The sequence below is a fragment of the Trachemys scripta genome, chromosome 4 (genome assembly GCF_013100865.1).
Source record: "Trachemys scripta elegans isolate TJP31775 chromosome 4, CAS_Tse_1.0, whole genome shotgun sequence".
Lineage (NCBI taxonomy): Eukaryota > Metazoa > Chordata > Testudines > Emydidae > Trachemys > Trachemys scripta.
This window is the reverse complement of record NC_048301.1, coordinates 27707852-27711955: the sequence shown is the minus strand read 5'-3', so window position 1 is coordinate 27711955 and position 4104 is coordinate 27707852. Positions and strand designations below refer to the sequence as shown.

Sequence of the window (4104 nt, the reverse complement as noted above, 5' to 3'; positions counted from 1 at the left end):
ATAAGAAATGAGGTTACACTCTCTGGTCTGTTAAGGCAGAAAAAGATGGTCTAATGCATTCAGAAAGATTTCCTTTTCCATTTGAACCGCCCCAAATGGTCAGTGTTCAGAGACACACTTTGAAGGTTGTGTTGTCTTTACCATTAAATCAAAAAGTTGATTGCATTGAACTTCTCTTCTAACATTTCCCAGTGTTGATACCAGATTTTATATTATTAACCAAGTTCAGGGCCGGCTCTAGGCACCAGCAAACCAAGCATGTGCTTGGGGTGGCACAATTGCAGGGGCGGCATTCCGGACACTTTTGTTTTGCTTCTGCAGTTGCGCTCTCGGAGGTTTTTTTTTTGCTTGGGGCGGCAAAAAACCTAGAGCCGGCCCTGACCAAGTTACACATCTGATTGGCTCTTGTCATTGATGACAGTTTGTGATATGCTTAGGTATAAAAGTCATTATCATTGTACAGACAACCAACATGATTAAACAAATGAGTACTCATGCTTATAAAAACCAGTCTGCTATGCAAACAATGGAAGGCTGACCTCAGCAGGCTATCACTTCACACCTAAAAAAGTAGGGAGGGATTAAATGATGAAGGATGAAGTACAGGGGTGGAGAGCCTGTCAAAAGAACTGAACAGCAGCTCTCTCTTTTTAAATATATGTTTTTTTTTCTCTCCAAGATAAAAGTCTTCTCTCACTGACAGACATTTGTGGTTTGATTTAGTGTGCAGCAGTTTCATACATTTCCTGTGACAGGCAGAATGCCTCAGAGACTGGGTGGAAAGCACAAAACAGTTGCTGGCAAGCAATAGTAACATTTACATTGGCACGATTTGATCGTTAGGCGGAACCTGTGCAGCATCTTTACAACAATGCGGAGGCATTTATAGCACCACAAGGTAACTGGGCTCTTCTATTTTTAGTGCAATACACCCATTTGCACATTCTTGTAGTTGATGACAAGCAGACTTTATAGAGAATCTATGAAATTCTGATGTTTCCCTTTTATGTTCTTTGTGGACAGGGATGTACCCAAACCAGAAAGAACTGCAATCCTTACATTCCTGAAAACTATTATTCAAATGTTATTGAGTCACTTGGCAGACCTGAAAAAGTGAGGTAAGATGTGAGAAGTAGGGCATTTGTGTGGTGTACCAATGTTGTCTTTGGAATGATAAAAACTGTAATATCAGGGCTTTTCCTGGCATAGTGTAGATTTTAAATAATTTTAATATTAAATCAGTCTGTTCTTTGATGCTGCACATGGTTGTACAGTGGACATTCAGAGAATGTCACTAGAGGAGGTTACAGAAAACTTCTTTCCCTACTGGGAGGGGAACAAAGAGTTCTAAAATCCAATGGATCAGATCCTCTGGGGTGCTGCTCACATACCTTGTGCACTCACTAAAACAGGAGTTTTGTTGCTGCAAGGAATATAAGTAAGTTTGGACCTTTTATCTGAGCAATCTTGGTAGTGCCACTTAACAGATGATACCCAAATCAGGTACAAAGGCTATCTGTTAATGCTTTTCTCCCGGCAGTCAGCTATGTCCAAAGAAGCAGCAAGTCCCTGTAGCATCCTTATGTGTGAAGAAAGTGTAGCACATACCACAAGAGAACACAGTGGACAAGATCCTCAGCTGATGTAAATCAATGCAATTCTCTTAAAGTCAATAGAGCTGTGCCAATTGACACCAGCCGAAGATCTAGCTCCATTACACTTACACAGTTATGGGCAAAACAGTTTTATTATAACATATGGTTTGCAAGCTAACATTCTTCCCATGAATATAACATTTGCTTCAGTCTCGCAGTATTTTTGAGTGTACACACTGTGTAGCAACAATCTGTGTTCATATTTTGGAGACATTTGAATCTTTCAGGACATTGGAAATATTCATAAACATACAGTTGTCACAGTCTTGATCAAGTTCCCCCTGATGGATCTCACCATTGTGTTTTGATCCACACTGTGGTCATGCATGTGCTTTTATGCTCCCCATTGTCTGGGCAAGCTTTAGTCAAGGTCTCTGAGTCCAGCCCCTCTGACACACTTGCTGGGCACAGAATCTGTCTGATATCTCTCTTCTGGAAGTCTCAGAAATGCTGAGTCCCTAAAACACCACGATTGCCGTAAGAGGGTGCTTAAACTCTCTGGTTTATAATTTACCTGATAGTTGTAGCAAATAGACACAGATTTTGCAGGAGGATTCTTAAAACAATCACTCTTTATTTTAGGCAGCACAATATCTATATATAGATTCATAGAAAATAAGTACACAGTTCCTTGCCTCTGTTTCGTCACCACTCTTGAGAGTTCTTTGGGATTTGGTCACAGTCCTCGGGGGTGGGGGGAGAGTGTAGAATTCTTCCTCTCCCCCCACTTCCCTTTTATATAACCTTGCCTTCTATCTCCCTTTTCCTCAAATGGCCAGAAAGAGGACTGGGAATGGCTGAGCCATTACAAACATTGAATCTATCTCCCCTTGTAAGTATTCTCACACTTCTTATCGAACTGTCTGTACTGGGCTATCTTGATTATCACTTCAAAAGTTTTTTTTCTCTTACTTAATGGGCCTCTCAGAGTTGGTAAGACAACTCCCACCTGTTCATGCTCTCTGTATGTGTGTATATATCTCTCCTCAATATATGTTCCATTCTATGCATCCGAAGAAGTGGGCTGTAGCCCACGAAAGCTTATGCTCTAATAAATTTGTTAGTCTCGAAGGTGCTGTAACTACTCCTGTTCTTTTTGCAGATACAGACTAACACGGCGGCTACTCTGAATCCTTCCTTTTATGGACTTCAAAGTACCCCATCAGGTGGTCTGTCACTTGGTCATCACCCACCTGGAATTCATACTTGACAAACTGGTTTCCCCTAGGTGGTAGGCAGCTCTTTCCCCCCAAGGGTATTTTCATTTGAATGGATGATCATCAAGGTTTAAGGGCCCGCCCTTGTTAGCTCTCAGGTGCAACAATTTCATCTGGTGCAAGAATTTCCCCTGAGATATCCTTTGTACCTGATTTGGGTCTCATCTGTTCTCTCTGGTTTGGGTACATCCCTGGCCACAAAGAACATAAAAGGGAAACATCAGAATTTCATAGATTCTCTATAATGTGTGTGTGGAGGGGTTAGGGGAGAGGAAAGAAAAACTCCCTGCCTCCAGGGATATATTAGGGTTGTTAGAAGCAAGGAAAGGAAAAGAAACAGGATCAGGAACTTTGGAGACAGAGGCTATATCTACATTATGGGTGCTACAGCAGCATAACTATGGCACCAATAGCTATGCCCCTGTAAACCCACAGAATATATGCAGGCTACAGTGACAAAAGGGGTTTTTCTATCGCTGCAAAAACTCCCCCACCCGAGTGACTGTAGCTAGGTCAATGCAAACATTCTTCCATTAACCTAGCTACCACTACTCTGGGGGTTAGGTCAGTGCAGCTGTGGTGCTCAGGGGTGTGGATTTTTCACACCCCTGAGCTCCGTAGCAATGTCAGGTGTAGATCAGGCCATAGCAGCAATTCAGTGCTTGTTTAGATATCTATCCTTGAACAACCGCACAGTTATACTAGTATAAAGGTTATTCTGGGGGCTTGTCTACACTTCCATTTTATAGCACTCTAACTTGCTGGCTCAGGGGGGTGAAAAATCACCCCCCTGAGTGCTGCAAGTATGAGCGCTTAAAAGTGCTAGTGTAGACAGGCTCCCAGTGCTCAGAGCTAATCCCCTTGTGGAGATGGATTACCAGGAGCGTGACCACACTCACACTTCAAAACACTGCCGCATGAGTGTTCCAGTGGCAGTGCTTTTGAAGTTTCCAGTGTAGACATACCCTGGTATAACTTTAAAGATGAATAAACTATACTGGTCTAAGGTGCTTTTTTACTGGTGTAACTGTTTCCACACTAGAGGTTGTACTGTTATAACCATTTCAGTAAAAAGCAACACACCTCTACCCAAAATAGTTATATCAGCACAAAAGCTATGTGTAGACCAGATCTCAGACAGGTTAGGGATGGGACACAACCCTATTTTAATAAAGTAGGGGAGCTGATCTCAAAGTAACTGGAAGCAACAGGGCAGTGGTTGGGAGGAAGAT

The 4104-nt window shown here is 42.3% G+C and overlaps 1 long non-coding RNA gene across 1 annotated transcript; it reads left to right on the top strand.

Moving 5' to 3' along the window:
• Window positions 1-691: 691 nt before the first annotated feature.
• On the top strand, window positions 692-3565 carry LOC117877224. Its single transcript, XR_004645651.1, has 3 exons — window positions 692-898; window positions 1024-1118; window positions 2758-3565. It is a non-coding gene; the product is annotated as an uncharacterized LOC117877224 (long non-coding RNA).
• The last annotated feature ends 539 nt before the right edge of the window (window positions 3566-4104 follow it).